The sequence below is a fragment of the Pinus tabuliformis genome, chromosome J (genome assembly GCF_031772625.1).
Source record: "Pinus tabuliformis cultivar Carrire ecotype Pingquan chromosome J, CPIR1, whole genome shotgun sequence".
In the NCBI taxonomy this organism is placed as follows: domain Eukaryota; kingdom Viridiplantae; phylum Streptophyta; class Pinopsida; order Pinales; family Pinaceae; genus Pinus; species Pinus tabuliformis.
The window spans coordinates 1,504,636,530-1,504,660,452 of record NC_142295.1 but is presented as its reverse complement, the minus strand read 5'-3'; positions in this window follow the sequence as shown (position 1 = coordinate 1,504,660,452).

The following is a 23,923-nucleotide window of genomic DNA, read 5'->3' as shown; positions in this document are numbered from 1 at the left end:
ACAAGATGAAGGACATACACACAAGGATCCAGGCCATCATGTTGGTCGAGGAGGATTCCAAGGACGTGGATGAGGAGGAGGAGGAGGAGTTGGTCGGGGATGTAGCCAGATCATTTGTTATAACTATGGATAGGCAGGACACTTAGCAAGAGACTGTCAGAACCCTACTACAACTTGCAACTACTACAAATATTTTGATCACATAATAGAAGAATGTCCCATCCTTATCACAAATATTCAAGGGAAAAGGAACCAACAACCTGCAAAAAATATTAAAATGATGACTACTGATCTAAGGGAGGATGATCCACGCATTAACATCATAAGAAGGAGTGGAGCTGCGATGGGAGATGATAAAGGTAAGAAGAATGTAGTAGAGTCATGGGTAAGAAAGACCACAAAAAAGGTCCCTGGGTTCAGTATCCAAAAGGAAAGATAAAATTTCATGGGAGCAAAGCGAAGCTTCATGGATGCTGGGGCTTCAACATCTAGTGCGCAACCAAATTTAATGCCAATTAAGGACTACGACAAAGTGTCTACTTCGACGTAAGAATTAGATCCAAGTATTTTGAAGTGGTTTTTACAGACTTGCATGAAGCTATTGAGGAATCAGAAGGCTATTAAAGGACTCCAAGAGTTAATAGACTCTTACGCTGATAAAGAGGTGCTGCAAAGCGATCTACGCTCAATAAACAATTTACATCGACACAAGAAAAGAACGAGGAAGGAAATGATATTAACTGCACATATTGGGGAATATGATATGCATAAGGTAATCCTAGATTTAGGACCTGATGCCAACTTGTTACCTAAGAAAACGTGGGAGTCAATGGGAAGAATGAAGTTGCAATGGTCACCAATACAATTGAGGATGGCTAACCAATAGAAGATCGTCCCTATGGGAAAGTTACTTGGCATCATAGTAGACATTGAAAGAGTCTGAACTGTTGCAGACTTTAAAGTGATCAAAATTGTAGATGATATCAGCCCTTATTCGATGCTACTTTGATTGGATTAGGCTTTCAGTAATCTAGCGATAATCAATTTGAAGAAGAGACAAATGGTGTTCAAAAGAGATGACACGAGGGTCATTGTCCCTCTAGACCCCTCAGAAGGAATGTGTTATACAAAACCTATCGGGGATGAGTATTGTGACGTAAACATTGACAAAATTTATCAGATAACAACTAAGGAGGAGGGTTGGATTAATCCTACTACAGATGGAAAATTGGGCTGGGATTACGATAGTTCTTGTACTTCAGATTCTGAGGAAGTGCTGGGAAATTGGCAAAACAAGTTATATGAAGTCTCTACCACAAAATCACTTCACTACATAAATTCCAAAGTATGTAATCTACCTTATTATTATGGGATCGAAGAAGTAAGTATTTTTCTTGAAGAATATGAAAGAGAAATACCAGAAGAACAAAGGTTGCAATCTTTGGATGTAGCCCTGAGGTATACACCCGCTAGATGATGGGGTACTCATAAAATAAATATAGTAGATTGGAAACAGTGTCAAAGATTAATGTGGATAAGGCTTGGCTCAATTGACATAAAAATTGAAGTAAAGTATGATGGTAAGATTGATCCCGGGGAGCATATTCATCATTGTGCTTTGGTTTGGAAATAAATTCCAAAACAAGAGTGGGTACATGCCTTTATACACACACTAGAAATGATTCCTATGAATTGGTATCTTGAAATAGAATTGTGACATGGAACTACAAACTGGACATATTTTGTTGAATGGTTCATGCTAACATTCAGTTTTGATGATGATTTCCCATGTATAGACTTGGCTCTTAAGGAAATCAGAGTAAATATTTTTGAGAATGAAGCTCCATCAATATGGCAGCATGATTGCGCTGAGAAATTACAAAATGCATTGGAATGCTATAATATCACTGTTGAAGAAGATGAAGATCCACACAATATTGATATACCAGAATTGGAAGGACATTGCGAAGTTGTTGGACCAGAACTAGAAATAACATACATAACGCAACCAGTAAAAACACAGAAAGTGAATATTGGGACAGAGGAAGACCTGAAGTTGACGACGATTGGAGACTATTGGGACGCAGATACAATAAGTAAAATCACAGAGCTAGTACATGAATACCAGGAGCTATTCCTAACAAAGTTTTCAGAAATATAGGGCATATTAGGGGACCTAGGAGTTATGAGGATCCCTCTAAAACTTGACGTGAAGCCTATGAAGCAAAGATCCTATAGGTTGAATCCTAAATACAAGGAAAAAGTAAAGGAAGAACTAGATAAATCAGCAGGGATTGTTGAACTTGTTGAAGAGTCTAAATGGGTAAGTCCCATGATAGTTCAGGAAAATAATACTAAAGGAGAGATCAAAATCTATGTTGAATTAAGGAAACTAAATGATGCATGTGAGCATGACCCTTTCCCTACACCATTTACAGACAAAGTATTAGAAAATGTAGGAGGTCACGAGGCCTATTATTTTACATATGGCTTTTCAGGTTCCCATCAGATCAAGATTTCACTAGAAGATAGACATAAGACAACTTTTGCAACAAAGTGGGGCTCATTTCAGTACATGGTGATGCCCTTTAGCTTGAAGAATGCATCTGCTATCTTTTCTAGAGTTGTAGTCGTAACGTTTAAGGAGTACATACATGAATTTTTGGAACTTTACTTTGATGATTGGATAGTCTTTTTCTATTAAAGAAACATATTGTGAGCTTAAGGCTTATGCTGGATACATGTAGGCAACATCAAATTTCACTTAATTTGAATACGTGTATGTTTTGTGTGCCTTGTGGCATATTATTAGGGCATATTGTGTGCAAACAAGGTTTTCTGGTGGATCTCACGAAGATAACAGTCATTGTGAACTTTCCAGCACTGAAAACAGTGAGACAAATGCACACGACCATTGGAAACACTAGCTATCATAGAAAGTTTATAAAGGAGTATGTGTAGATAATTGCGCCAATGGGGAATTGTTGAAGAAAGATGTCACTTTTAAATGGAATGAATAATGTCAAAAGAGTTTAGATATACTGAAGAAGAAGATGCTAACTACACCAATCTTAGTTTTTCTGGACTGGAATAAGGAATTTCATGTACATGTCAATGCATCTGGCATAACATCGGGTATAGCGCTGACACAACTAGGCACAGACAAATTTGATCACCCCATTGCGAGAAGAAAATTGTCTAAGGCAGAAAAGAACTATACCACAACAGAAAGAGAAGGGTTAACTATGGTTTATGCGTTACAGAAGTTTAGGCACTACTTGTTGGGAGCACATTTAAGATGTTCACTGATCACTCAACACTAAAATATTTGTTGAATAAGCTTGTTTTAAGAGGAAAAATATGTCAATGGTTGTTGTTGTTCAAGGAGTATGATTTTGAAGTTGTAGTCAAGACAAGAAGATCCAGTGCCAGGCCTGATCATTTTTCAAGATTGGAGACAGGAGAAGAACCCACCATATTGAGGATAACCTACCTGATGTGCAATTGTTCACAATCAGGGTCATGGATGATCACGTCACGGATATTATTCAACTTATAGCCATAGTAATGGTGCCCGTGGAGTACACTATACAACAAAAAAAAGAGTTGGTGATAAAAGAAACTGATATCACGTTGATTGCAAGGCACTTGTAAAAAATGGGACCAAATGAAATACTCTAGAGATATGTCCCAAAACATGAAAGACAAAGTATTATAATAGAAGCTCATGGAGGAGTCATAGGTGGACATTATGCAAGAAAGGCCAATGCACAAAAAAAAATTGAGAGTTGGGTTATGGTGGCCCATAGTACATAAGGATGCAAAGGAATTTTGTTGCGCATGTGATATATGTCAAAGAACAGGAAGGCCATCTAGAAGGGACAAAATTCCATTAAATCCACAGGTAATGTTGCAAGCATTTGACAAGTGGGCTATTGACTTTGTTGGACATATTAACCCATCAGGAAAGAAGACCGATGCAAGATACATAATCACTGCAGCTGATTATTTGACAAGATGGACTGAGGCACAACCAGTGAAGGATTGTAGTGCAAATACTACTGCAAAGTTCATTTTTGAATAGAGTTTGTCCAAATTTGGGTGTCCAAGGATATTGATGAGTGACCAAGGGTCACACTTCTTGAATAAGATGATCGAAGAATTAACTAAGGAATTTAAAGTACACCATCCAAAAATTACCCCATATCACCCTCAAGCGAATGGGACAACCAAAGCTTTCAATAAAATTTTGGAGAATGCACTCACAAAGGTGTGCAATGTGAATAGGAATGACTAGGATCTAATAATTCTAGCAGTGTTGTGGGAACATAGGACAACATGCAAGAAATGGATAGGCCATACACCTTCTAGGTTGGTATATGGACAAGAAGCAGTCATGTCTATGGAGTACATTGTGCCTAGATTAAGAATTGCAACCTTCACAGACATGGTAGATTCTGATATAATGGAGGAGAGGATGGCACAATTGATTTATTTGGAAGAAGATAGGTTTACAACAAATTTTCATCAACAAGTACAAAAATCAAGGGAGAAATCCTGGCATAATAGACACATCAAGTAAAAGATATTTCGAGAAGGAGATCTTGTACTATTATGTGATAGAAAATTCATGAAGTTCCTAGGAAATTTAAGACACATTGGCTAAGACCGTATATCATCAAACATGTCTCTGATGGTGGCGCAGTTCAGCTCATGAAGTTAAATGGTCAGCTCATCCCAGGATCAGTGAATGGTAGTAGATTGAAGATATATAGGGATGAATTTGACCCTGAAGCTTCACGCTGAAGAATGAAAGGAGAAGAGTCTTAGTGCCACATGCAATTGAAAGTGGGAACTAGACTATAAACTAATTTGAAAAAGGGGACTCCACCAAAGGAGGATTATTGCGTGATATTTAGAAGTATGTCGACCTTTGGTAGAATCGTGACAAAGGGTATATTATTGTGAGATTGTCGAAGATAACTAGAAAATTATGATCATTGGAAGGGAAAGCTACTGTTAAAAGAAAGTTGAAGGGACGACTCTTCAAAAGTAGATTGAAGACCTTCGACGAAAGGAGAAGATATTGATAGAAAGGAATCAACTGTGGAAGGATGATGCCTTCCATCTTTAGCAGGAAATTGACAGTAAGCTCATAGAGCTATGATGGAGGGAGCAAGAAGTACTGCAGATGACTGTCGGAGCAACCACAGAGGCAGTGTTGGAAGAAGTGCACTGAGAGGAGAAGAAAGTAGCAGAAATAATTCAGCGGTATAATGCCACCTAGATGAGCATCATAACAAAGATTTGGGGCATAACAGTTGAGTGACTCGGGACGAGTCACATGTGAGTGTTGGGGGCCTGTTGGGAGCTGCCCAACTTGGTCCAATTTTGGTCAAAGACTCCTCATTTTGAGGAGTAGAGTGCATGGAGTCCACGAAGTTCTATTCACCACGCGATGTCTAGGGGCTTTGGGTTGGGTCAAAGCCCCTTATTTTGTAACATGTATTGGGGTTTTAACTCATTTTTTTTGTTGAACCCATAGTATGTGGACCATGATTTTGTAGTAATGAAAGATATATAAGGAGACGTCATGCTTTGTCGAAAGATATGACACATATGTTGGAAATAATGGGGGGGTGAATCAGTATTCCTTTCAATAGTATTATTATTAATCTTTTAGAGCATTAGTTAATCTTCAATTATTATCAGCGTTTGTACAATGATAGCAGTAAACAAAAGGAACAAAAATGCACATAGTTTTTCAGGTGGAAACCCTCTCTAGGACAAAAACCACCTGAATACTTTTCTAATAATTCTTTAATATTCAAATCCAATTGAAAATAAAGCTCCAACTTCCTAGAATCTAGAAAAGCATTCTTATTAAGCTCCCACTGGATGGACGCTCGAATGCCCAAGATTCTTCAGTAGTCATCTAAACAGATGCCCCAACACCTAATGAGATACAATTCACCCTAGCACCACCCTACCACCCTAACGTTCTCACAGGCTTGATCTTGTTGGTGGCTTCATGCACCAACCTAGCACCACCCTACCACCCTGTAGAAGAATAAAGGAAGAATGTACTCCTGTACCAGGAAAAATGGTCCACTTTACAGTGAAATAGAATGATGTAGAAGACGAAAACACACTAGACCATAACCCCAACTATGACACAACCACCTAATGATGATCCTAGACCCCCCGAAACCGCATCTTCAACTCTTGGCAGATAGACACTTGTACAATTTTTACAATGATACTTTTACAATGGCTCTGTACAATGATACTTTTACAATGACTGTATGCAGTGCTGCCCACCTGAAGACTTCATGTGGTGTACTTCTTGCTGTTTTTCTGCAACTTGATTGCTGCTCTTGTCATGCTACCATTTCTCACTCTTTAGAACATTATATTATGCATTGATTCTTCTCTTGATGAATATATAATACCTGCAAAAATTATTCAAGGAAATACCCATGACATGATAATAGAAAAACTTACCTCATCCTGTAGAGCTTATGTCAGTTCTAAACAAAAACAACAAATTAGAATACAAAGAAACTAATGCAATTAAGAGATGAACATGCATATACATATGATACTTACCTGGAGCTTACCTCTGCTGCATCATTTTGCTACACCTTGCTTTTTGCTGCCATAGAAAGTCTGGTCCTTTGCACCCCTTGAGAGCACTTGATCTAGTTTTTTTCTTGCCTTCTAGGAGCACAATATTGAATCTGATGTATCTATGTGATTTCAGATCCCCAATATGCGATCTTCAGTCCTATAGTATCCCTCTAAGTCTTCTTTCCAATGCCATAGGTCTGGCCATATTTGGATTCTTCAAGGAAAAGCTATGCCCAATCTCTCACAATTACCTAATTATGGACTAGTTTAGTAGAGTGAAATTGTACGGCGTACCAAGTGTCACTGTTTCCTCCTTAGGCTTTGAAATTGATACACAAAAAAGATAATCCACGCACTATCTGACACTTTTTACAGAATTCCAATCCGCTTCTTAGAGAGAGCGTTATGACGATTTTCCCAAGGTCACCTCTTTGAGATGAAATTCAAGAGCCTGCAAAATCCCTAACTTCCACAGATCATATCTCTGAACATATAATGAACCAATATCTAAAATTTATTCACGACGTTCATCAGGATTTTGGCTCAAATGGGTTTTAATTCTAGCATCTCAGACTTCACAGAAAAAGAGTTATAATATATGGATTTCTTTTTATAGAGTTGAGAGGGGCTTCTATAGAGAATTTTGAAGGGATTTTAGTAGCTTAAAAAATTATTAATTATTGACTAATCCATACCAAAATCAATGATAAATTCCATGTCACAACCCCATGGGGTTTTAGCCCACTAATAGGGGTTACTAACTTCAATCTTGAATAACTTACAAACCGTGAGGAATTACGAGGAGAGCTATATACCGATAGAAATATATTTTTGAGTAGAGTATTCTTGGAATGGTTATGAGATGAGAAACCCTGAATGATGATGCCTAATGTGCCATGGAAGTTCAGGGTCATCCTTCGTGCTACTTGGGTTGACATCAATGACAACCTCAGATCATCTTTAGATCAACAATCTCCCCCTTTGGCATTGATGGCAACACAAGTACTCCCCCTGCGATCAAGGCACCTCTTTCTACTTTCTTCTCTCCCCCTTTGACATCAATGGAAAAGGGTAACTCCCCGTGACACACAACCATCCTGCGAACCTGTACACAATTCCACTCCCCATTCTGAATAAGGAAAATCTAATGAGAACTTGGGATAATCCTAAGCTTCTGGTGAAGATATTCAAATGCTTCATGAGGTAAAGGTTTAGTGAAGATATCCGCGATTTGTTCTTTTGTACCAACATATTCAAGTTTGATATTCTTTTCAACGACTTGTTCTCTAAAAAAATGATATTTTATCAAAATGTGTTTTTTTTTTAATGCATGAAATGATTCTTGGAGATGCTGATGACACTGGTGTTATCACAGAAGATGGGAATAGGCTCACTGAATTGTACTTGAAGATCTTGCAAAGTTTGTTTCATCCAAAGGACTTGAGTACAACAAGTTGCTGCTACAATGTATTATGCTTCCATTGTAGATAATGAGATTGAGGTTTTCGTTTTCTTAACCATGATACGAGACAATCACCTAGATAGAATGCTTCTCCACTAGTACTCTTACGATCATCAACGCTTCCTGCCCAATCTGCATCTGTAAAGGCTTGAATAATGAGATTGTTTCCCTTGGGATACCACAAGCCATATTCTGTTATGCGCTTTAGATATCGAAGAATTCTTTTGACGACAATAATATGTGATTCTTTTGGTGTTGCTTGGAATCTTTCTACTTGTCCAACTGCTTGCATAACATTTGGTCGGGAGGTTGTTACATATAGAAGACTACCAATCATAGCTTTGTACAACCTCTGATCCACATCCTTAGATGAGTCGTCTATGCTCAATTTGCAACCTATTACCATTGGAGTAAGGACTGGTTTGCAATCTTCCATTTTGAATTTCTTGAGCCTTTCCCTGATTTACTTGGCTTGACATATACATATTCCTTTCTCTTGTTGAGATATTTGAAGCCCTAAGAAGTATGTCAACTCACCAAGTAAAGACATCTCAAACTCACTTTGCATCTTTGTAGCAAATTTCTTACTTAGTTGATCATCATTTCTACCAAAGCTTATTTCATCTATATATACCTCAACGATTGTTAAATTATCTTTATCTATTTGTACGTAAATATTGTTATCAACAATACCTTTCTTGAACCCTTGTTGATGTAGATATCCATCAACACAAGCATACCATTCTCTGGGAGCCTGCTTGAGACCATACAGAGCCTTCTTTAACCTGCAAACATAGTCTTCTTTTTCTGATAGTAGAAAACCTTCAGGTTGTTCGATGTAAACTTCTTCTTCTAATTCGCCATTCAGAAATGTTGACTTAACATCCATTTGGTATAATTTTATTTTTCTTGAAAATGCGTAGGTGAGAAACATCCAAATGGCTTCCTTTTTGGCAACTGGTGCAAATTTTTTGTCGAAATCAATTCCTTCCACTTGTGCATAGCCTTTGCAAACCAATCTTGCTTTGTTTTTGGTAACATGTCCATCTTCATTCAATTTGTTCTCGAACACCCATTTAGTCCCAATGACATTTTTATCCTTTGGTCATGGAATTAATTCCCAGGTGTTATTCTTCTCGATTTGATCCAATTCTTCATTCATAACTACTACCCAATGTTCATTCTGGCTGGCTTCCTCAAAACTACTAGGCTCAAAGGTTGCTAGAAAAGCAATGTGAGCTTGTTTTGATGATCGAAGCTGTTGGCCTTTTCTTGTTCTAATTCCTTAATTTATGGCACCAATGATTTGATTTTATGGATGGCTCTTTTGAATCCATTCTTTTGTTCTCTTTGGAGGAGCTTCTTGTTGTTGTTCCTGTATATCTTGTTGATCATTATTTAGTTCTTCTTGGTTGACAGTTGTTTCTTGTTCTAAAATTTTCTCTGTACCTTTTTTAGTCTTTGTCTCAAGTTTCAAAGATTCTAGATCCTCATCATTATTCGTTAGAACACTCTCTTCGTCAAATGTAACATTTATGCTCTCCACTATCTATTTTTGTCGTAGATTATAGAATTTATAGGACTTTCTTTTGCATGAGTAACCAACAAAGATAACTTTGTCAACACATGATTCAAACTTACCCAACTTTTGATCTTCTCTTTTGATATAACAATTGGTTCTGAAGATTCTGAAATATTTTACATTACCAGTTTTCCTTTCCATAATTCATATGGGGTCTTGTTGCAATTATTTCTAAGAAGACTTTTGTTGATAATGAAGACTTTCATATCAATTTCTTGAACCCAGAATTTTTCATCCAATTTTGAGTCCTTCAACATTGTTCTACCCATTTCCTGTACGGTTCTTTTCTTTATTTCAACAACTCCATTTTGCTGAGGTGTTCGTGCTGTTGAAAATTGTCTTTTTATTCCATTTTCGTCACAATATTGATGAAATAATTTGGAAGTGAATTCTTCGCCATTATCTGCTATTAGAAACTTTATTTTCAAATCAGTTTCATTTTCGACCAACTCCTTGTAGATATTAAAGCACTCAAACGCTTTAGTTTTTTTCTTTAGGAAACTGACGATTGTCATCCTGGTATAGTCATCTATCATTAACATGAAATATCATTCCCCATCTAAGCCTTTTGTTCTCATAGGACCACATAGATCAGTATGTATCAATTCCAATGGATGTGATGCAAAGTGTTCTTTTATTTTAAATCTGAATTTTGTCTGCTTTCCGTGCCGACAGGCCTCACATAGTGTGTTGGAAGGTTTTGAGATTTTCAACATATCTTGTACTGCTTCCTTTTTGCTTATCCTAACAATATTGTCAAAGTTTATGTGACCCATTCATTTGTGCCATAACTAGGTTTCATCTTGTTAAATTGAGGCTTCTGTGATCCATATCGGTTTATGAGAGATTTTTCGGCATAAATCATAAGATCTATCATTTGTCGACGCGCTTCGAACCAGCCAATGTGGTTCATTGTCAGGACAAGTTATCCTAACAATATTGTCAAAGTTTATGTGACCCATTCATTTGTGCCATAACTAGGTTTCATCTTCTTTATCTAGTAGACATGATTTAGTTGCTTCATCCAGAACATATATGTCGTTTGGAGCTTGACTTGCTGTAGCCACAAATTTACCATACCTGCCTTTCCTGATTTCACATTTTGTGGAGTTGAATAGCATTGTGTGTCCTTGATCATACATTTGTCCAACACTGAGTATTCATGTTTTCAACCAATAGAACATTATTCGCTAGAGAATATTTTCTTTTGAGACTGACGGTACCCGATCCTATAAAATTTGAAGATCCATCATTTCCAAAGGACATGGTTCCATCCTTCTTCTCTTTCAGAGATACAAATTTCTTTTTATCTCCAGTCATATGCATTGAGCAACTGCTATCAACATACCACACATATTTGTTTTTTTGAGCCTTGAGAGCGAGAGCACAATTATCAAACTTCTTCTTCTTCCATGTTTGTTCATTTTGTGGCTTAGAAGATTCTTCTAGAGGATTTTCAAGTCTGCAGTCTCTGACTATGTGTCCAAAGTTTTGACATTTGTAACATTTAATATTACTTCTTAAATGTTCAAATTTATTGATGTTTTGTTGAGCCCTGGGAGGTTCATATTTGACAGATCTACTGGAATTGTATTGGTTCCTAGGGTACATGCGACATTGTACAACTTTATGACCAATTTTTCCACATGAATAACAATAGCCATGAAAAATATGTTGGTACCTAGATGGAAATCTTTGTAGGGGAATTGTCTTCCAAGGATGTTCTTGCGAATCTTGTCCAATGAAGTCTACATGCATGTCTGATCTCATAGGTTCATTGTATTTTGTTGTAGAAGGTCCTACTTCTTCTTCTTTGTAATCGAGGCTAGTTCTGTCGTTGTAAGATCGTTGATTGTTGATGATATCTTCTAGTGCCCTTGAGATGTTGGCATAGTTTTGGACAATTTTTCCCTTCTTCACTTCCTTACACAATGAGACTACTTTGGCTTCTAATGCTTCACTTTCTCGGTTGCTTTCTTCCAACTTCTTTTGAAGTAACTCTTCAATACATTTGTGTTCTTCAACTTCAATTTTGAGACCTTGAACTTGTTCTTCAAGAGTATTGAAATGGATCTTCTCAGCCTTGAGCTCTTTTATAAGCTTTACTGACTTCTTAGAAAATTCTTGTATGGTCAACCCTTCTTCTTCGTTGTTTGATACCTCTTGTTTATTGTGCTTGGCCATAAACAATACTCTCTCATTAGCTTCTTCTTCACTGTCATTGTCTTCATCGGATGATGAGCTATCTTATTTAGAGAGAAAGTTCCTTTTGAATCCTTTCTTCTTGCCTTGCTTGTTGAATTTCTTAAAGCCTTTATTTTATTTTGAGTTTCCATCACTTCTGTTCAAACATTTCGCTGTGAATGCCCAACCTCACCACAACCAAAATTGGAAGTTTACCTTTGAATTTTCCCTTACATATTTTTAGTTTTCTCATAAAGTAAGCATATTATCCATTTGAAAAACCTTCTTCATCATCTTCCTTTTCTTCACACTTGCAGGTGTAGGTCTTTTCCTTTGATGGTTCTTTGTCCTTATTGGTTTTCTTAGATGCATCGAACACAGTTTCTAGATGCGAAGTACCCTCTTCTTCATCAAGTCTCATTTTATATGCTATGAGAACTCCATGTAATTCCTCTTTGCTGAGTTTGGCCATATTTGCACTGTATTCTAAGATCGATACCTTTGGGTTGAATATTCTTGGTAACGTTCTAAGAATCTTTCGTATAATAGTCTTCTCGTCAACAGGCTCTCCCAATCCTTCTAGAGTGTTGGTTATTTCATCAACATGTTGGAAGTATGCAACAATGTTGTCATCTTCTTTCATTCTGAGTTGCTCAAATTTTGCTCTATAGATTTGAAGCTTTGCTTCTTTGACATTTGAGTCACCTGCATATATATTCTCAAGCTTGTCCCATACATTTTTGGTGGTTTTACAACCCAACACCTTATGATAAGCAGATTCAATAAGTCCACTGATAATAATATTATTTTCTTTTGCATCATTTACCAAATTCTTCTTACCTTGTTCATCTGCGGTTGGTGTAAAGCCATTTTGAATAGTGTCCCATACTTCGTAACCTTGCGCCAAGAGATAGACCTCCATTCTTCCTTTCCATAGTGCATAATTATTTTCATTGAACAGAGGTACACCATTCTTGGTATGCTCCATGATCTCCTTCCAATTGTTAAATTGCTATTGAAGGAACCAAGCTCCGATACCAATTGTTGGAAATACTGGGGGGGGTGAATCAATATTCCTTTCAATAGTATTCTTATTAATATTTTAGAACATTAGTTAATATTCAATTATTATCAATGTTTGTACAATGATAACAGTAAAGAAATGGAACACAAATGCACATAGTTTTTAAGGTGGAAACCCCCTATAGGACAAAAACTACCTGAACGCTTTTCTAATAATTCTTTAATCTTCAACTCCAATTGAAAAGAAAGCTCCAACTTCCTAGAATCTATAAAAGCATTCTTCTCCAGCTCCCATTGGATGGACACTCCAACACTCGAGATTCTTTATTAGTCAACTAAACAGATGCCTCAACACCCAATGAGCTACAATTCACCCTAGCACCACCCTACCACCCTGAAGTTTTCACAGGCTTGAACTTGTTGGTGACTTCATGCACTAGCCTAACACCACCCTATAGAAGAATAAAAGAAGAATGGACTCCCATACCAGGGAAAATGGTCCACTTTACAATGATATAGAATGATGTAGAATAAGAAAACACACTAGACCATAAAGCCAACTATGACACAACCACCTAATGATGATCCTAGACCTCACGACACTACCTCTTCAACTCTTGGCAGATAGACACTTGTACAAATTTTAAAATGACTCTGTACAATGATACTTTTACAATGACTGTATGCAGTGCTGCCCACTTGAAGACTTCATGTGGTGAACTTCTTGCTGTTGTTCTACACCTTGATTGCTGCTCTTGTCATGCTATCGTTTCTCACTCTTTAGAACATTAGATTATGCATTGAGTCTTCTCTTGATGAATATATAATACTTGCAAAAAGTATTCAAGGAAATACCCATGACATGATAATAGAAAAACTTACCTCATCCTGTAGAGCTTATGTCAGTGCTAAACAAAAACAACAAATTAGAATAAAAAGAACCTAATGCAATTGAGAGATGAACATGCATATGAAGGAGATACTTACCTGGAGCTTACCTCTACTGCATCATTTTTCTGCACCTTGCTCTTTGCTGCCCTAGAAAGTCTAGTCCTTTGCACCCCTTGACAACACTTGATTTGGTTTTTTTTTCTTGCTTTTTAGGAGCACGATATTGATTCTGACGTATCTATGTGATTTTAGATCCCCAATATGTGATCTTCCATCCTATATTATCCCTCTACATGTTCTTTCCAATGCCACAGGTCTGACCCGATTTGGATTTTTCAAGACAAAGCTATTCCCAATCTCTCACAAAGACCTAATTATGGACTAGTTCAGTAGAGCTAAATTGTACGACGTTCCATGTGTCAATTTTTCCTCCATAGGATCTAAAATTGATACACATAAAACTACAATCAATTCGATATCTGCCAATTTTTACAAAATTCCAATCCACTTCTCAGAGAGAGAGTTATGACGATTTTCCCAAGGTCACCTCTTTGAGATGAAATTCGGGAGCTTGCAAAATCCCTAACGTCCACATATCATATCTCTAAACCTATAGAGAACGAAGATCTGAAATTTGGTCATGATGTTCATTGGGATTTCAGCTCAAATGGGTTTTAATTTCAGCATCTAAGATTTTGCAAAAATGGCGTTATAGCAAAAATTCCATGATCGGTACTCCAATTGAGAGGGGCTTCTATAGAGAATGTTGGAGGGATTTTAGGAGCTTAAAAAATGATTAATTATTGACTATTCAATGACAAAAATAAATGATAAATGCCATGCCACAACCCCATGGGGTTTTAGCCCTTCTAATTTGGGTTACTAACTTCAATCTTGAATAACTTACAAACCATGAGGAATTATGAGGAGAGCTATATACTGATAGAAAGATAATTTTGAGTAGAGTATTCCTATAATGGTTATGAGACGAGAAACCATGAATGATGATGCCCAATGTGCCATGGAGGTTTAGGGTCATCCTTGGTGTTGCTTGGGTTGACATCAATGACAAACTCATATCATCTTTAGGTCAACAAATATTGTCGAATATAACCAGAAAAGTTTGCACGATTGTTGAAAATAACCAGAAAATTATGACTGTTGGAAGGAAAAAGCTACTATTAAAAGAAAGTTGAAGGGATGATCCTTTAGAAGTAGATTTAAGACCTTCAACAAAGGAGAAGATATTGATAGAAAGGACTCAACTATGGAAAGATGAGGCCTTCCAGCTTTCACAGAAAATCGACAGTAAGATCATAGAGCTATGACAGAGGGAGAAAGAAGTACTACAAAATACTGCCGAAGAAACCATAGAGGAATTGCTGGAAGAAGTGCACTGAGAGGAGAAGCAAGTGGAAGAAATTATTCAATAGTATAATGCCACCTACATGATCATCATAACAAATATTCAGGGCACAACAGCTGAGTGACTCGGGACGAGTCACATGTGAGTGTTGGGGGCCTGTTTGGCGCTACCCAACTTGGTCAAATTTTGGTCAAAGACTCCTCATTTTGAGGAGTGGAGCGCATAGAGTTCGTGAAGTTCTATTCACTGTGTGATGTCTAGGGACTTTGGGGTGGGTCAAAGGCCCTTATTTTGTAATAGGTATCAGGGTTTTAGATCATTTTTTTGTTGAACACATAGTATGTGGACCATGGTTTTGTAGTAATGAAACATATATAAGGAGATGTCATGATTTGTCAAAAGATATGACACATAGATGAATTGATAATACTTTATGGCTTTAGTCTGTATTTTTGGCTTTTAGGAAAGCCTCTACAGTTGAGTGCGCAGAGGCCTTGGAAGATTCTGCATCTGAGTGCGCAGACCACCTGCAGCTAGGTGCGTAGGTCGAAGAAATTATATGTATTGAAAGATCTATCTTAATAAAGAAGAAGAAGTTTTGATGAAACCTTGTGTATATTTATTCATAATTTGTGTTCATACGTACTGACATGCATGTGTTTTACTTATTTATGTGAAATAATACATGTATATTTTTATCTGATATATTTATGAAAAAGCCCAAATATGTGAAGTAAAGCGTAAGCGTGAAGTCTTTTAGGTATGTGAAGTGGCACATAAATATAAAATATAAGAAAAAACATAGGTGCCAGAACATGATATCCCTTTGGCTGCAGAAACTTGGTTCTGTAACCTCCCATAACCACTTCGGGTGAGACTACGATTTTCTTGTAGGTCGTTGCTGAAAGGGTGAGTGGTTGAGGGTTTTGTTGGTGTGCAATCCACTTTTAACCTAGGTCCAAGCCCCTTGAGCCAACAATTCCTTTTTGTTTAACCTCTTGCTAGTGGGTCACCTTCTGTTTCTTATCCGTCTTCATCAAGGATGCTAGAGGAACATCATCCTTGTTTTCACTATATTCTCGACTTGTAACTGAGGCTCCCATTGTTATACAGGAAAATGACCTCCTCATCATCTCAGAAGAGAAAGGCAAGTTGACTGAAAGATTGACCACGTTCCCAGGCCTATTCCAAGCTAACGCTCCCCAGGAACTAGCAAGGTGCTTCATAAAGCTCCCTAGCCATGAATTAGGTGCGTTAGTCCCTAGGTTAACTCTCTGTGTTGCCTTAGGGGCAACGTTAATAAACTTTTGTGAGTTTCAGTAAGTCAAAAGAGCAGGTTGATCGAATAATATCCTGATTTCAATCATATGTCAACCAAAAAAGTAGGAAACAACCATATTCAACATATTTGAGGATATTACTATTCCTAAAGGAGTCTAACAAACAGGGAAAGAGAAATAAAGCATGGAAACATCACAACTTTTTCCCAAAAGAACTCATGAAAGAATTGGTAAGGTTTATCCTCTTATGCTATATATTTGAGGCTTGGGGGATTGTGAAAGGGGTTGAAAGTATTGAAAGGATTGCCTATTGACTGACAAAGTTTTTCATTAGACATTGGTTCATCAAGAGGTTAAGAAGAGAGAGAGAGGAGCTGGAGGAGTAAGGGAAGCTTGATGCAACTGATGGTTGTAATCACTCTTTCCTACCATTAATATAGACCTGCAGTTGTGTTGTCTACTCCATGGCATTGGTATTGTGATTTATTTACATGTTTATGCAACATTATTGATTATGAGTAGCTTAGATATGTGTAGTTAGATATCCTTATGTATTCTTGTATTGATTATCAAAGTTATATGTTATGATATTACTCCTCATCTTGTCTATGTGCAGGTATTGATCTAGGAGCTAGCTGAGAGGTCTTTCACTCCGCTACTTTGAGTTCTCCAGCAACACTACATCAAGCTCCGAGGTAACAATCTTCCTTCTTACTTTGATTATCACTTCATTGATATGGATATGTGCATGTATCTTTATGCCAGCTGCAGCTAATGTGATATGTTTTCCAAGGATCCTTCAACTTCCCTTTCTCCTCTGGGCTAATGAGGAGGTCATTTTCCTGTATAACACCCATTGCTACTACTCCTGCTAGAAGTGATATATTATCTTGTACAGACATGTTTTCCACATGGATGTCCAATGGAGGGTCTTCAGGGAAAGCACAATATCTCTGAGAAGACTTAGAGTCTTCAATGACCTCAACCTCATATAAAGTAGTTGGTTTAGATATATTCTTGCTAGAAGAAGTGTGATGACCTTTCAATAATACTCATGTAATTCCTCAGGGTGGTTTTGGCACCACAACCTTAACCTTCACACTCTTCTTTACCTTCTGCTTTGTTGACTGGGGTTGAGTAGTCTTGATTTTCTTATCATGGTCACCTCCTTGTCATTGTTTCCGTTTCTAATACTAGACATCTTTGGATTTTATATTTTTCTTATGCTTCTTCCCTTGCTAGATCTTACTATGAACAACCTTGATAGAACTTCCACTCTGATATGACTTAAAAAATTTCCTCCCAAGTAGATCCCCTGTTTTCTAGCTCTTTATTAACCAGGATTTTTATCAATCCATAATGGCAGAGTTTAAAATTCACTTGATCCTCCCAACTCTTCTGCACACTTGTAGACATTTTATCCAAACTTTTTAATAGGAAATATGGAAAATTAATTAACTTGCCAGATTCGAAGTGCATTAGAAGTCGAATGTGGTACAGGTAGGTTAAGGAATATCTTCCTTCACAAGTAAGGAAATTCTATAGGATGTATAGCAGGTGTCACCACTTCTCAATCATCTCACTTCTCTTCACACTTATCTTCCAATCAAATACACAATCAACCTTTGTCAAGAGCTTACACCATGTGCCTTTCTCCATCTCACGTTTATTGAACCATTGCTCTCAGGTAGTAGGAAAATCGGTGGCCTACAAATAAAATATTATGTCCCTGCAGTGGTTCTATTCCCATCAAAACTTCATGCATAGTCCTGGGTGACGACAAAATCATAGCCATCAAACTTATACAAAAAGGAAAGAAAACTGGCTTCCTGCAAAATAGGTAAACTACCTTCATACTCTACCATTCTCTCCATCTCTTTGACAGGAAAAAGTTCAATTTGAATCAGCGCCATAACATCTAAGATATTGTTGCAGCCTACAATCCTCCAGCCTATTCAAAACTTCAAAATATTTTTATTTTTAAAGAATCATCGTCTGTGAATTCTCATGATATTAGAATTGAAAACTTGGGAAGTGCAGGAATATTTTTTTATGCCACACGATTCTTGTACCAGACGTTCATTGAAAATATATGTCTATTCACCTCCCAATTTATGGGCTGACATCATATCATTTTAACTTTACATTTCATCAAATAAACTACCACTCCTATAGTACAAAATTCAGTTAATAGGACAATAGATTTGACATGATTTTTAAAACAGGTACGACAATGATGATTGGGAGCGGTGATTATGAAGGTTACAATTTCAAGGGGTGGATGATAAAAGCAGTCAAATTACACGTGGCGAAGGAAATATCAATTTAATGATGGCATAGATTTAGATATAATGACAAGGAATGAAACGACCTGCATGCACACATTCAGCCCTCATCATGACATTTTATGGGAATGGTAGTTGCTTGTTATGATAAGGCTGCCTAGATCTAACATTAATTCCCACACTTTTAATCAATCATTCCCTTTTAGGCTTAACAATAATGTCACTTATGCAAATATGGGTACAAAGGTCATCATTTTGCACAGGACCATCATACTTCTTTAAAAGAATCAAACCAAAAATTCGAAATCAATTTACAACATATTCCTGTGCTTGTAAATTTTTTTTATGATAAATATTCCCACGCTGTAATAGGATTCCTACATTGAAACAAAGGAATTCTTGCACTATATGAGAGGGTTCCTGTACTGAAATAAAATAAATCATGTTTTGAAGTAACCAATCACGTTTCCTCTTAAAAAAATCAGGCCGGATTGCATAAAAATTGATTGCAGAGTTTGAAGAGATATTCATCACCAGGTTCAGGTGTCACCATGTTTTCAGTCCTAAATAAGGCTTTCCAAAAATCATCAGAACCTATAAAATATGAGGGAGAAAGAGAAGCGGTACAAGGAAATTATAAATAAAGGGAAGGAAAATCATAAGGGACAATTCAAATAAGGATGATTACTAAGAGGGATGTAGGAAATCAGGATAAGGGGAAAACATTTAAGGGTGAAAAAGAGGGAAAAATAGAAATAGGGAAAAGGAATATGAAGAAAAGGGGGGAATATTACTACATAAAGGATAAAGATGAAAATAGAGGAAATTTAAGGAGAGGGAAAAGAAGAAAAATAGAGTATCCAACTTAAATGGTTGATGTCTCTCTCAAATAATGTTGTGACCTATTACTAAAAGAGTCAATCAACTATAGCAGGAGCCTTGTGCCACTTGCATAGAATTTGTCATGCCATTTGCCCTGAACTTGGTAAGGGTTGAGTTTCTTCTGGTCTTTCTGCTACCACCAGAAATCCTTATAGAAACTTGCTTCTTCTTAGAGACAAGTTAGCCATATATCAAAATCCAAGTAGCATCCCCTTTTATTTCCAAAAAGAATCTGCCTACCAGCAAGTTGGTTTTCAAGCAGACCCTTACATGATTGCACCAACAAGTTGATTTTCATGGTCATGTATTTTTTATTATTATATATTATATTTTTATATATATATATATATATATATATATATATATATATATATATATATATTTCTAATATTTTTCTTTTTTCTTCATTAGGAAAATAGTAAATAAAAAAGTAATCACAATAGGATGGTATTCTTCCTTGCCTACCATCTTCAAATCTGACTACTGTTGTACTTGTTGTATGAAATCTTCCTTAGTGGTGGGATGAAAATGTATTTTAATCCTATGCCCATTCATAAAAAAAACAACTCCTTGCCCATCAATGGTTTTAAACTCCATTGCTCCATTCTCAAAAAAATTAACTACTTAATATGGCCCCAACTAGCGTGTACAAAGATTTCCCTTAAAATTTTAAAACTTTGAATCATAGAGGAGAACCTAATTACCTAGCTGAAGTTGCTTTTTCTTGATCAACATGTCATGCCATTTACTAAGTTGTTGTTGCATCAAGATAGTTTGTTGAAAAACATCCCTTCTTATTTCATCAAGTTCATTTAACTACAAAAGGCATTGTTTCTGTGCTTCCGAGGATCTGGACTGCAATTCTAAAGGTTTTAATCTAGAATTCGATTGAAAATAAGATCTTCTTCCCGTACACCAGGTCATAAGGTGTATAACTTCTATTTTTCCTCCAAGTAGTTCTGTAAGCCCATAATGCTTCCAATAATCTATTTTTCCAATCCTTTTTGTAAAGATTTATTGTTTTTGTATGGATGGACTTGATCACCTTGTTTGTAGATTCTACCTGGCCATTTTCTTGTGGGTGATACGGTGTAGAATTCTTGTTGTTATAGACATTTTTGTGCCTTACAGCATAGAGCATGAAATGTCAATAATCTGAGGGATCCAAAGTCCCTAAACATGTTGTTCCTACCCCTAGAGGAACAAGGTCAGCAAACCACAACACTTCAGATCAGTTCTCCACTGAAAAACACTCAAAAACAGGTCAATTTTGGATCAAAGCAGCTGCTCCACTAAGCATCTGCGCTGAATGTCAAAATCTCTATGGTGTACCTGCGCTGCATAGCAAGTGCAACAAAGGCTACCTGCACTGGGCGTACTTTGACATGTGGAGGAATCTTTTCTCAATGTGCCAGTGCCCAGGAAGCTTCCAAAATGACACTTGGATCAGAAGATTCGCCTAATGATGAGTAAAGAGGTTCTAAAACTCCAAGTGGAAGGTAGAAACTCCGAGTGGACTCAAGGACTGAAGAACAACTGGAGTTGAAGAGGACAACAAGTCACACATCAAGCTGACTTATTCTTCACTCCAAAACTCTATATAAGGATCTCATCCCATGGGATCAGGAGGCCGGAATTTTGTGCAAAGAATTGCTGTTGGTTTACAGTTGTGAGTATTGGGTGATTGCTTGAGGGAGGTGAAGAGGAGATTTCTTTTCGTCGGGAAGGTGATGCTGGATTGGACCTCTTACGGTTGTATCACCGCCTGAACCTTACTTCCTTATATTAATAAAGCATTTGAGGTTCTTCTATTCGCATGTGTTTCAATGGTGTATTGTCTTACTTGCGTATTTGATTTATGCTAATCCTTGAATCAATTATGAATGCATGCTTCTTGTAGTTTCCTTTTCTCGTCTTGTTTGCAGGATCTCGTGTAGCTGGGCCCGTGAGAAGACTTGGAGCTGGGAGCAAGTGGCGAATAGAGGAGATTGGATCGACCATTTGCGCAAGACATCGGTAAGTGGATCTCGTCCTTTCATCTCTTGCATGTCATAAAGAAGTAACTTTAGATAGCTTTGCTTCAGCTGTTGCTAAGGAACTATCACCCTTAGAGTGGGATAGGGTCATTCCGCGTTGGATACTTTTCCCCACAACACTTGTGTTGAATACTGTATTGATCTATAATTCCTTATACCATATTAGAAACAAACTGAGGTCCATTGTCAGTAACAATTTCTCTTGGAACACCAAATCGAGTAAAAATTTCATTAAATAAAAAATCAACAAAAACTCTTTCAGTAGCATAAGGAACAACTCTAGCTTCTACCCATTTTGTTACAAAATCTGTACAAACCAAGATATATCTTTTATTTAAGGATGTTGGGGTTATAGCTCCCGCAAAGTCAATGACCCATTTTTCAAAGGGTTCTAACATGACTTGAGGGCATAAAGGCATCTAATTAGCTTTACCAGGTTGGCCCATTCACTGACACCTATCACAATGCTTAACTATTGTTTGGCATCCTTAAATAAGGGAGGCCAAAAGTAACCAACACAAAGAATTTTATATGTTGTTCTCTTAGAAAAATGCCCCCCCACAAGGCTCATCATGGGAAACTCTCAAGATATCAAACACTTCCTCTTCGCTTACACATCTACGAATAATGAGGTTAGGTCCAGTATAGAAGAGGTCTCCTTGGATCCAGGAATATGAAGAACTTTTTTGAATGACCATCCATCTCTCTCAAACAAATAGGTGTGGTGGTGTTTTTCCCATGACAAGATAATTAGTTATGTCAGCAAACCATGAAGAGTTTTTTGAAACAAAAAATATGTTCATCAGGAAATTAATCATCTAGAGGAATTTCTTAACCAGGATTATCTAGTCTAGAAAGATAATCAGCTACTAGATTTGATTTTCTTGGCTTATCAATTATAATAACATTCAATTCTTGTAGTAAAAGCAACCACTTAGTTATCCTACCACTAGTTAAAGGTTTATGCATCAAATATTTTATGGAAGAATGATATTTATGTATAAACACTTCATAACCTATAATATAGCGTGTGAATTTGTTAATAGCAAATATCACATCTAGAAACTCTTTCTCAGTTACTGTATAATTAAATTCGGCAGATGAAAAGTTCTTACTAACGAAGTAAATAACATAGGATTGCTGATTTTCTTCCTATCCTAAAGCTGCACCAATGGAATTATTTGAGGCATCTGAGGAAATATGGAATGGAAGGGACCAATTAGGTCCCCTCAAGGCTAGTGCCTGTACTAATCTTTCCTTCAAATTCTCAAAAGCTCGTTAGCAAGATTCAGTCCAAGAGAAATCACTATCCTTATCTAATAATCGAAAAAGAGGGGTAGTTAGCGTAGAAAATTTCTCAATGAATCTTCGGTAATAACCTGAATGTCTAAGGAATTATCTCATTTCCCTTTGTGTTTTAGGTGTAGGAAGTGATGTGCGATAAATTCTACTTTAAACGAATCTACCTGGATACCCATAATAGAAATAAGATGGCCAAGGACCACCCCTTATTTGCACATCAATCTACATTTCTTATCAATCTGTTAGGCGCAACCCAACTTGGCCTAGATTTTGGCAAAGACTTCGTATTTTATGGAGCAGAGTGCACAGTGGAGCATGCAGCTGAGTGTGCAATAGAGAAGTGGAACACAAAGTGGACCATGCAGTGTAGAATTTGGAATATACTGCATGGTGTAAGGGATTCGGAATGGGTCAACGCCCCTCCTCTTTATAAAATCACACTATTTTTGTAAAGGGTCAATGGTTTTGGACCATAATTTCTTGTTTTAAGGGAGTCCATGGTATTTTTACCATGGTATTGTAATTATGTAACCCGTCGATGTAATAGTATATATAGGTTAAAATAATAAGAAGAGAATGATCCTATCTATCTTTGGATCTAGATTAGTGTTATGGTTGTATTATTGTGATATGTAGTTTTGTAGCAAAGTAGAGGCCTTGTAGTTGAATGCGTAGAAGCCTGATTCTACAGCTAAGTGCATAAACAATCTGCAACTGAGTGCGTATACAGTCTACAACTAAGCGCGAGACAGTCTACAACTTAGTGTGTAGGCCAAGAATTGTTTGTTGTACAAAGACTCATTTCATAAGAAACAATTCTTGTGGACATAGCCCCATATTGGGGTGAACCAAAATATTTTTTTGTCTTCATGTGTATAATTTCTTATTATTTCTTTTAGATTTTCAGTTATTACAGTTGCATATGATTTCAACACAATGATGGTTTATGGCTTTATATGATATGATTAAGTGATTAATGTAATGTGGTGAAGTGATTTAT